The 12,258-nt window shown below is 36.1% G+C and overlaps 1 protein-coding gene across 2 annotated transcripts in view; it reads left to right on the plus strand.

Moving 5' to 3' along the window:
- The window catches only part of C1H9orf135 (chromosome 1 C9orf135 homolog), a 226,189-nt gene that overhangs the window by 8,074 nt on the left and 205,857 nt on the right, over positions 1 to 12,258 (plus strand). The window lies entirely within an intron of this gene.

Below are 12,258 nucleotides of genomic sequence, written 5' to 3' on the forward strand. Positions count from 1 at the left end.
AGGAGTCAGCATTGTCACTGCTGTGGCTTGGGTTCGATCCCTGGCCCAGGAATTTCCACATGCTGTGGGCACAGCCAAAAACAAAAAAACAAATAATTGAGAATTTAGGAGGGTAGTAAAAGCTTCATTTTTATTGTGAATAAGGTTAAGTATAAGACTTTTTCAGATACTGCCTAAAAGTAAGACAGAACTATATCTCTTCTTTCATCTCACTTCTTAAGTTAATTTTTCAACTCAGAAATTTTATAATAAAAATATAATAGGATTTCTTCTATGGCACAAAGGGATCAGTTTCTCTGGAGTGCAGGGACACAGGTTTGATCCCCAGCCTGGCACAGTGTGTTAAGGGACCGGTGTTGCCACAGCTGTGGCACTGGTCGCAACTGTGGCTTATATCTGATCCCTGGCCTGGGAACTCTTTATGCCACAGGCCAGCCAAAAAGAGGAAAAAAAAAAATACACACACACACACACACTATCAATACCTATTTTATATATATATATATATATATATAATGTATGTATTTTTATTACCTTCCTGTTTCCATGTTTTAAGCCACTCTGAGACTTATTAAAATTAACACCAGGCCAAATCACCCATAAGAAATAATGAACTTTCTTTGTTAAATGTTGAACTATGCTCTTTTAGTATAGTATTTATAGAGAGTGTAAGTCTGAGGTTTAGGAGGGCACGCCAAAGAGTAATTCCCCAATTAATATCTTCTGACTTCAAGCACTTCAATTTATATGCTAAGTCTCCGAAGTCACCGTCAGTGTTCAAAAAAGGACAGTGCAAAATATTGTATAGTGGATTCATAGAAGGAGAAAGTTAAATATCACCTCTGAGAGGATGAACCTCCATGTAATTGTGCTTATTTATTCCAGAAATGTTAGTGAATGTTACTGTGTATAAGACATTGTACTAGGTGCTGGGTATATAATGATGATAAAAACAGACATTATTCTTGCCTTCTTGTGGGACTTACAGCCTAATGGAAGATGCACAATATTCAAGTAAACAGAAAAATATATAATGAAAAAAGGTAAAAGCAAGGAACCATGCTCAATGATAACAGTGTGGGAGTAAGAGCATAGCTTTAGACAGTATGGTCAGGGAAACCTATTCTAGGTGGTGATATTTAAGCTGAGACCTAAAAAGATAAGAAGAAACCAGCCCTGTGAAAGGAAGGAGCTACTACTCACCATTAGTGGAAACAGAATGTGTACAGTCTTTAAGAAGAAAAGAACTTAACTAGCATGTCTCAGAAATTGAAAGAAGGCTAAGCTGATAACTTTTATTGACCTGACAGGGTTTCTAAAGTGATTTCAGATTCATTTTACTCTCACCTGGATGTCAAGAATAAGCGTGATTGCCTGGTTCCAATTTTTCTTCCTTTCTGTGTCCTCTGTGTTCTTTGTTGTACTATACTGAACAGCTCCCATGGATAGCTCATGTCACATGGTTATATGGTTATATACCATGTTCAGGTATTTAGTCAGGAAAGCCCAGTAGCAAACTCAACTGTTTCTCAAAAGGGTAATATTTATCAGTAGAAGAGGATAGGCTTTTTTTTTCCCCCTAAAACCTAAGGGTATTGCCATGACATTAAAAAAATGCTTTTTTTTTTTACTACTACTGGATCTTCTGAGTCACGTGGCCCAAGATCAGCTTGCATGGAAGCTCTGGGGTCCATTCAAAACTAAGAGTTACTCAGTAAATTACTCAAACTAGAACATTTAAATAGAGTGCATATTACCTCCTGAATCTAAACTGGCCTATGTGTCTCTTTCTCATCGGTAGAGTGTATATGAAGAAGCAACTTGCCCTTCATGTTGGTAGAAATATTGTGACATGCCCCAGACTAGTGTACTCTAAGAAGCTTCACTAAGGCGACAGGCCTCTGAAAGTTTTCAGGGCTTATGTAGCATCTTCTGTCATGTTTGTGTTTTGCCAAAACATTTAGAGTATTCGTTACTTACTTAGAAGTCAAAAGAAAAAAAGGACTAGGAATTCCCGGTGTGGCTCAGTGGTTAATGAACCTGACTAGTAACCATGAGGTTTCGGGTTCAAGCCCTCGCCTCGCTCAGTAGATTAAGGATCCAGCATTGATACGAGCTGTGGTGTAGGTCGCAGACACAGCTCGGATACCACATTGCTGTGGCTGTGGCTGCTCCGATTAGACACCTAGCCTGGGAACCTCCATATATCCCAGGTGTGGCCCTAAAAAAGACAAAAAAAAAAAAAAAAAAAAAAGAAAAAAAGGACTGAAATTCTCATATACACTCATACACGGCTATATGTTCTTGTAGAATATACCAAATGTAATTAACAAGTTGTCTAATTAGTTCAATATCTTTATCCTTCTATAGAATGTAACTCCACAAGTGCTAGAACCCTATTTTTCCTGTGTGTCTGTACTTTGCCTGGCATATGGTGGGCTCTCAATTAATATGTAAATGTGTGGATCGATGAATAAAAGGAAAGAATGGGAAAAAATAGGAAAGAATAGAGTAGCCAACATATAGTATAGGAATAATATAGAGAAAGTGGAGGAAATCACCTCTAATCATGAGGAAACTTGAGACCATGTTTTTGCAGTTTAAATTTTTCCAAAAGGGTTACAGGGAGCCATTGAAAGGGTTTATGCTTCTCTGTTGAAATCCACCCATTTTTCAACAGTATTCTTGTAATTTTATTCTATGTTTAGTTATCCATACATACATAAATTGAATACACATATATTTCTACATAAACAGTTTTGAGTTTTTATCACACAAAAAAATGAGAGAATCCCTTTCATCTTTAATTTTGTTTTTCTAGTACCTGGCATATTACCTAACATAATGAGCACTTATAAACATTTGCCAAGTCGGAGCTCCCTTCGTGGCACAGTGGTTAACGAATCTGACTAGGAACCATGAGGTTGCAGGTTTGATCCATGGCCTCACTCAGTAGGTTAAGTATCCAGCATTGCCATGAGCTGTATGAGCTGTGGTGTAGGTTGCTGACACAGCTTGGATTCCACGTTGCTGTGGCTCTGGCATAGGCCATTGGCAACAGCTCCAATTAGACCCCTAGCCTGGGAACCTCCATATGCCACAGGAGCGGCCCTAGAGAAGGCAAAAAGACAAAACCAAAACAAAACAAAAAAAACCCAAAGAAACCCTTTGCCACATGAACAAATGAAAGCCCAATTAAAATGTCACTTCTACCATGAAGCCTTCTTTGATAACCCTAGAAGGAAATACTCTCCTGTAATCTTGAACATCATTGTATTCTGTCTAGTCTTTGCCCGGCACTTTTCATATATTATTAACTTGTTTTAAAGTTACTTTTGTAAAGCTGTTACTGAGTTGGAAGGGGTTGTCAACTTCATTTTTGTATCCTACTTGTAATATAATTCCTTATATAAGGCAGGCATTAAGTATATATTTATAGATTGGAAAACATATTCTTCTCTTTTTAATATTATGGATTGCAAAGAATTATGCAATAGAATCATGATTCTTAAAATTATTAATTCAGTTGTAATTTTCATAGGTGTATTTTATTCTAGAATTTTGTGTGATTTTCACAAAATTGGTAGATATGGATGGTACGGGAAAATTTTTGTTTTGGAAAAAGACATAAATCTTACAAGTTTTTTTTTTTCTTTTTTCTGGCCTCACCTGTGTCATACGGAAGTTCTCAGGCTAGGGACTGAATCAGAGCCATAACTGCTGGCCTACGCCACAGCCATAGCAATGGCAGATCCTAGCTGCATCTGCAACCTATGCCACAGCTTGCAGCAACACTTGATCCTTAACCCATTTAGCAAGGCCAGGGATCAAACCCACATCTTCACAAAGACTAGTTAGGTTCTTAACCTGCTGAGGCACAAAATGGGAACTCCCATGTAAGTTTTTTTAAAAAAAGTTTTTAAATTAAAATATTCATGTAGGAGTTCCCATCGTGGCGCAGTGGTTAACGAATCCGACTAGGAACCATGAGGTTGCAGGTTCGGTCCCTGCCCTTGCTCAGTGGGTTAACGATCCGGCGTTGCCGTGAGCTGTGGTGTAGGTTGCAGATGTGGCTCGGATCCCGCGTTGCTGTGGCTCTGGCGTAGGCCAGTGGCTACAGCTCCGATTCGACCCCTAGCCTGGGAACCTCCATATGCCGCGGAAGCGGCCCAAGAAATAGCAACAACAACAACAACAACAACAACAAAAAAAAGACAAAAAAAAAAATTCATGTATCATAAAATTTACCCTTTTAATGTGTAAAATTTATTTATTTATACTTTTTTTTTTTTTTTTTATGGCCACACCTGCAGCATATGGAGGTTCCTGGGCTAGGGGTTGAATGGAAGCTGAAGCTGCTGGCCTACATGATGGCAACACCAGATCTGAGCTGCATCTGCAACCTAGGACACAACTTGCAGCAACTCTGGGTACTTAACCCACTGAGAAGAGGTTAGGGATTAAGCCTGCATCCTCATCAATGCTATGTTGGGTTCTTAACCCACTGAGCCACGACAGGAACTCTCAAATTTAGTTGTTTATAGTATAAGATCATACAGTCATCACCACTAATTCTGGAATTTTTTTTTATCACCCTTACTGAATCTAATTCCGATGCTAGTTTTGGCAGTTCAAATTTTTTTTCTTTTTTCTTTTTTTTTGTCTTTTTGCCTTTTCTAGGGCCGCTCCTGTGGCATATGGAGGTTCCCAGGCTAGGGGGTCTAATCAGAGCTTTAGCTGCTGGCCTATGCCAGAGCCACAGCAAAGCCAGATCCGAGCTGTGTCTGTGAGCTACACCACAGCTCACAGCAATGCCGGATCCTTAACCCATGGAGCAAGGCCAGGGATCGAACCTGCAACCTCATGGTTCCCAGTTGGATTTGTTAACCACTGAGCCACGATGGGAACTCCCAAATTCTTTTTTTTTTTTTTCTTTCCTGTTAGCATGCCTTGTAAACCTTTTTTGAAAACTGTACATGACATATGGGATAATAGAAGCTGGTAACTGGACCTTTAGTGAGAGGTTTTATGTAATCTAGTTATGACCTGGGCTGTGTTTAATGTTTGTTATTGCTGTAGCTACTGCAGGATTTAGCTTCGTCAGGTACGCTTATATTTTTTTTCTTCTCTGTTGTCTCTGGTTTCCCTAAGGATTTCTTCTTAAATAGAATCAATATCTTGCCATTCTTACAGCTGCAGTCCATTGTTATTATCACTGAATCATTGTTATTATACTGAGTTCTGTTATATTGGAGCACTGTTATTTTACTGCAGCACTTTTGTTATACTAGAGCTCTATTTTTACACTGGAGCTCTGTTATTATATTGGAGCTCTGTTAGTATACTGGAGCAGTGTTATTATTACTGGAGCACCATTATTGTATGGGTGTTTATTTTTTATTTTTTATTTTTTTTCTTTTCTAGGGCCGCTCCCTCAGCATATGGAGGTTCCCAGGCTAGGGGTCTAATTGGAGCTGTAGCCACCAGCCTGTGCCAGAGCCACAGCAATGCGGGATCCAAGCCACCTCTGTGACCTACACCACAGCTCACGGCAATGCCAGTCCTTAACCCACTGAGCAAGGCCAGGGATCAAACCCACGACTTCATTGTTCCTAGTCGGATTTGTTAGCCACTGAGCCCCAACAGGAACTCCTGTATGGGCGTTTATATTGTGGTAAGATATTGTGGGAGAGGAATTGTTTTATAATTTTATGACTAACTCAGCCTATTTGTGGGCCTGAGTCCTTGGTCTGTGACCTTCAGAAGAGCTTCTTGACTTTTTTCTTTTCTCCTCTTAGGTGAGAAAGTGAAGATCAATGGGGATATGTGGTTGGCTAATTGTCCTTACTTTGGTCATATAAGATTGTGGTAGCACCATTTCACTTGGAGCACTGGCCGTTATTATAGAGGATGCTTTGGGAATATTTCAAAATTTTTATTTAACCTCTCCCTCTGGCTAAAATCAAAGAGTATTTTTGGGAGTCATCATTGTGGGTTCCTAGAGGTAAAGTCCATAATAGTGTTTGGGTTTCCCTAAGTTTGAGCCACTGCTAAGTTTCTCAATCTTGAGTAATTTGCACTCAGTCTCCAGCAATTTGTAAAGATTAATCGTTTAAGTGTTAATAGCAGTTTAAGGGTCCAGCAACTTTTAATTCAGGTAAGCAGATTTCAGCAGTAATTCTCTGGTTTGCCCATCTCTCAGATTTCTGGGTGACAATTTGCTCTGTGATCTTAATTCTTTGATGGGCCTAAGAAAAGTCATTTATTTTCAGTTGCTTACCTTTTATCTTGTAAGGATTGGAATGAAGACTTCAAAGCTCTTTATATATTGAGCTGAACCACAAGTCTTCCAATGATCTCTGTTCCAACTATTCAGCACTGTTATTGTAGCATGAAGACAGTCATAGGCAGTATATAAATGAATGAGAATCTCTGTATTATTTTTCATTTATTTCTGCTCTATTCTTTACTATTTCCTTCCTTCTGCTTACTTTGGGTATTCTTTTCTCTACTTTTTCTAGTTTTTTAAGGTGAAGTTTAGCCTGCTGAATAGCATTGAGAACTATGTCCAGACACTCATGTTGCAACAGAACAAAGGGTGGGGGGAAAAATGTAATTGTAATGTATACATGTAAGGATAACTTGATCTCCTTGTTGTACAGTAGGAAAATAATAAAAATAAAATAAAAAAAGATGGAAGTTTAGGTTACTACTTTGAGATCTTTTTTTTTTAATATAGGTCTTTACAGCTATACATTTCCCTCTAAGCAGTGTTTTAACTGAATCCCATATGTTTTGATATGTTGTATTTTCACTTCATTTGTCTCAAGATATTTTATAATTTCCCTTGTGATATTTTCTTTGACTTCTTGATTATTTAAGAGTGTGTCATCCAATTTCTATATATTTGTGAGCTTCCCTAATTTCTATTACTTGTGTCTTATTTCATTCCATTTTGGTCAGAGAACATATTTTGTATGATTTCAATACCTTAAACTTATTGAGGCTTCTTTTATGATTAAATATATTTTTTCTGGAAATATTCCAGAATATTGAGTACTCTTGAGAAGAATATGTATTATGTTCTTGTTAGGTAGGATTCTCTATAAATGCCTATTAGACCCAGTTGATTTATAGTGTTATGCAAGTATTCCATTTTCTTGATCTTCTTTCTACTTGTTCTTTTCATCGTTGAAAGTAAGATATTCACTTTAACTATTATAGTCAATTTCTTTTTCGATTCTGTCAGTTTTTCCCTAATGTATTTAGGGGCTTTGTTGATAGGTGTATGTATGTTTATAATTGTTGTATGTTATTGATCTATAATTGTTATATATATATTTTTGTGTTTGTTTGTTTGTTTTTTGCTATTTTTAGGGCCACACTTGTGGCACATGGAGCTTCCAGGCTAGGAGTTGAATTGGAGCTATAGCTGCTGGTCTACACCACAGCCACAGCAACGCAGGATCTAAGACATGTCTGTGACCTACACCACAGCTCATGGCAATGCCAGATCCTTAACCCACTGAGTGAGGCCAGGGATCATACCCGCAACCTCAAGGCTCCTAGTCAGACTTGTTTCTACTGCACCACCAATTGTTGTATGTTCTTGATGGATCAATCCTTTAATCATTATAAAATATCCTTCTTTGTCTTTAGTAAAAATTTTTGTCTTGAAGTCTATTTTTTCTGATATTAGTATAGCCAGCTCTTTCTTAGATACCATTTATGTGGTGTATCTTGTTCCATCCTTTTCCTTTCAAGCTATTTATATCTGTGAATTTAAAATATGTGTCATGTGGACATTATATCATTAGATTATATCTTTTTAAAAAAGTAAAATCCTTTCTTTTAATATCTGTCTTTTAATCTAAGATATTAATATATTTACATTTAAGTAATTACTGATAAGGAATGATTTATATCTGCATTTTGCTTTTTTTTCTATAGGTGTTATATCTTTTTGTTCCTCTGATACTGTTTTCTTTTGTATTAAATAAATATAGTTTATTGTATAAATCACCTTGTCATTTTTTTATTGCATTTGCTCTTTGAGTTTTATTTTTGTTTGGTTTCCTAGGGATGGGTTACCTAAGGATTATAATAAAAATCTTCCCTTATTACACTCTAGTTCAAAATAAAGACAATTTTGAAGTTCCCACTGTGGTGCAGTGGATTCAAGATCTGGTGTTGTCTCTGGTGGCTCAGATTCAGTCCCTAGCTCAGGAACTTCCATATGCCATGGGTGCAGCTAAAAAAAAAAAAAACCTTAATAACAATAGTATGTAAAAACTTTGCTCCCTTATATCTCCATTCTCTCCTATTTCTTTATCTTCATAGTGTCATGTATAATACATCTCTCTACATGGTATGCTCATCTACACTGATTTTAATTATTCCTTTGTGCAGTTTTAATTTTTTTGCATTATTAATTTTTTTTGTCTTTTTAGTAGGGCCACACTTGTGGCATATGGAGGTTCCCAGGCTAGGGAATCGGAGCTGTAGAAACTAGCCTATACTACAGGCACAGCAATGCCAGATCCAAGCTGTGTCTGCAACCTACACCACAGTTCATGGCAACACTGGATCCTTAACCCACTGAAAGATGCCAGGAATCAAACCTACATCCTCATGGATACTAGTCAGATTTGTTTCTGCTGAGCCACAGTGGGAACTCTGCAGTTTTTGAAAACAGATAAGAGATATAAAAAATAGTTCCAGACTAAAAATATATATATTTATACTTTTTTTTAAGATTTACCTAATTTGTTACTTTTATTAGTGCTTTTTATTTCTTCATAGGGATTGAGTTACTGTCTAGTGTATTTTCATTTCAACCTAAAGAATTCCCTTTAATATTTCTTGTATGGCAGATCTGCTTGTGAAAAATTCTTTTTTTTTAATCTGAGAATATCTTTTTTCCCCTTCATTTTTGATGGTTTTATTGGACATAGGAATTGTGGTTGGTAGTCTCTTTCTTTCAGCTCTTTGGATGTGTCATCCTTCTGCCTTCTGACCTCTAGGTTTTTTGATGAGACCTCAACTGTTAAATTTATTGAGGATTCCTTGTGTATGATGAGATACTTCTCTTTTGCTACCTCAAGTTTTTATCTGTCTTTCAACAGTTAGATTTTGATGTGTTATGACTTTCTTTGTATTTATTCTACTTGGAGTTTTGTTGAGCTTCTTGCATATGTTAATAATTTGCATCAAATGAGAAGTTTTTCAGTCACCACTTTTTCAAATATTCTGTCTGTCCCTTTCTTTTCTCATCATGAATCACTCTTTAACAATGTTTAATATGCTTAGAATCTTTAATTTTATTATTAAATTTTTTTATTTCTAGAAGTTCTACAAATATGCTAATTTTATTTCTAGAGTTACCTGTTCCTCTCAGGTGTTTTCAGGATTATCTTTTTATTTTGTAAAATAGAACAACCAGGGTGTGGGAAAAGGGCACCCTCCTTCACTGTTGGTGGGCACGTAAATTGGTACAACCACCATGGAAAACAGTATGGAAGTACCTCAGAAAATTAAATATATAACTGCCATATGACCCAGCAATCCCACTCTTGGGTATATATCCAGACAGAATTTTCATTGAAAAAGATACTGCACCCGAATGTTTATCACAGCTATTCACAATAGCCAAGACACGGAAATAACCTAAATGTCCATCTACAGATGAATGGATTAAGAAGATGTGGTATATATACACAATAGAAGACTACTCAGCCATAAAAAAGAACAAAATAATGCCATTTGCAGCAACTTGAATGGAGCTAGAGACTCTCATACCAAGTAAAGTAAGTCAGAAAGAGAAAGACAAACACCATATTTTATCACCTATATCTGGAATATAATATATGGCACAAATGAACATTTCCACAGAAAAGAAACTCATGGACATGGAGAACAGACTTGTGGTTGCCAAGGAGGAGGGGGAGGGAGTGGGACAGACTGGGACTTTGGGGTTAATAGATGCAAACTATTGCATTTGGAGTGGATAAGCAATGCGATCCTGCTGTATAGCGCTGAGAACTATATCTGTCACTTGTGATGGAACATGGAGGATAATGTGAGAAAAAGAGCATATATATATATATATATATATATATATATGTATACACATGACTGGGCCACTTTGCTATACAATAGAAATTGACAGAACACTGTAAACCAACCATAATGGAAAAAATAAAAATCATAAAAAAAAGAATAATGGAAAAAATAGAATAACCGTAGTTATTTTATAATCTGTAGGTAATATTTTCAAAGTCTGTTTCTTGAAATTGTTTTTAGTTATTTCACTCATGATATGGTTTTTATGTGTGTATTATTATCCTTGAAAAAATATTTTGGGGAGGATGACAGTGCCTTCCTTGTAGAAGGATTTACTTTTGTTTCTGCCAGGTTCCTGGTACCCCACAATTCTGTCACCACCTTAAACTAGTTCACAGTTTAGGTTGCCTTAATATGAACCTTTAAAAAAAACTCTCTTAGGGACAGCCCATAGCCTCAAGTTCTCAGATACATTTTCTTTACTCTCCCAGCCTCCCATGTTCCATAATATGCTCTAAGTAGGGGTGTGTTTAAATCTATTTATGCATATTTGAATCAGTGTGTCACTTTGAGATCCTGTTTGATTTCTCATTTTGAATTGGGCCTTGGCTTTTTGCCATCTGTTGTCATGGCAGATGGGGTTAAAACCAAAGACTACTTACCTGTATCAGTAAATGTCCTCAGGATAAAAATGGCTAAAGAGTTCAGGTGTTCCACTTAGCTATCTGGGTTCCACTTTCCCTTAGATTTTTGACAAGATTTTGAGTTCTAGTCTCTTGACAGCTCTTCACTGGAGAGCATTTTTGTGGAGCTTTTTAAAAACTTTAACTAGCATCTTAGTTCTGTTCAACTAAATATTAGATTGAACAATCTAGCAACCCCATTAGCAGAAACAGAAGTCTGCAAAGTTAACAATATTATCTGAAATGAAATATTTTATTACATAAGAAACAAAGATTGGAATGAGGTGTTAGAACAATATTTTTTAGATTTTTTAAAACAAATATCCTATAATCCAACCACTAATACACTTTTAAAAAATTATTTACATTTCTTTTCTCATATTATAGTCCATCATGTTCTATTTCAGTTGACTGGTTACAGTTCCTAGACTCCATGTCTAAGTGATATCATGTGGTATTTATCTTTCTTTTTCTGATTTACTTCACTTAATAAGATAATCTCTAGTTGCATCCATGTTGCTGTACATGGCATTATTTTGTTCTTTTTTTGTGGCTAAGTAGTATTCCATTGTGTATATGTACCACATCTTAAACCCTTCATCTGAAAATGGACATTTAGTTTGTTTTCATGTCTTGGCCTAGATTTTTGAATTAATCGCAAAATGGATTTATTCAGAAATATTTATTGAATCATTCACCATTTTGTAGAAGACTGGGTGCTGGAAGGATACAAAGTTTTAAACAGCATAAATATTTTTTTAGGAAGCTTTCATTCTAATAATTCTGAAATTATAGTGTCACCTTTAATTAAATTATCTTTTAGGATTAACTTATTTATATGAACAATCATTCTAAGTCACTTAAAATATCAGTGTGCTGTGTGCCTACTCTTAGGATAAAGAGATCTGTGCCTTATGTTTGCATAATGAAACTTATTAAACAGATTACTTCATTAAAGAATTTATTTAAACAGTATGTTATAAACAATATTAATTTTTTAGCAATATTTTATTTAAAAATAAATTTATGTATTGCTACTTTATGATGACTACAAAACAGGTTTCTTTCAGATTTTACTTTTGCACTATGTACAAAAAGTATTAACTATTTTTCATGTTTTTAAAGGACACTACATTTTATAGGTAGAATTAATGATTTCTTAAAAATCTCTGGTCTCTACTTTTTTGTATGTTTGACAAATTTATGAAATCCTGTTGTCATTTGATCCAGTAATTTATTTGAAGTGTACATGAAAAAGAAATTTGACATAAAGCCACAAATAACTGGTTGATGGATTTTTAACTGAAAAAGAAAGTAGGAGTTAGCATCGTGGCCCAGCAGAAATGAATATGATTAGCATCCATAAGGATGCAGGTTTGATCCCTGGCCTCGTTCAGTGGGTTAAGGATCTGGCATTGCCATGAGCGTGGCATAGGTCACAGATGCAGCTTGCATCTGGTGTTGCTATGGCTATGGTGTAGGCCAAAGGCTGTAGCTCCGATTCGACCCCTAG

The sequence above is a fragment of the Sus scrofa genome, chromosome 1, assembly GCF_000003025.6.
Source record: "Sus scrofa isolate TJ Tabasco breed Duroc chromosome 1, Sscrofa11.1, whole genome shotgun sequence".
Classification (NCBI taxonomy): domain Eukaryota; kingdom Metazoa; phylum Chordata; class Mammalia; order Artiodactyla; family Suidae; genus Sus; species Sus scrofa.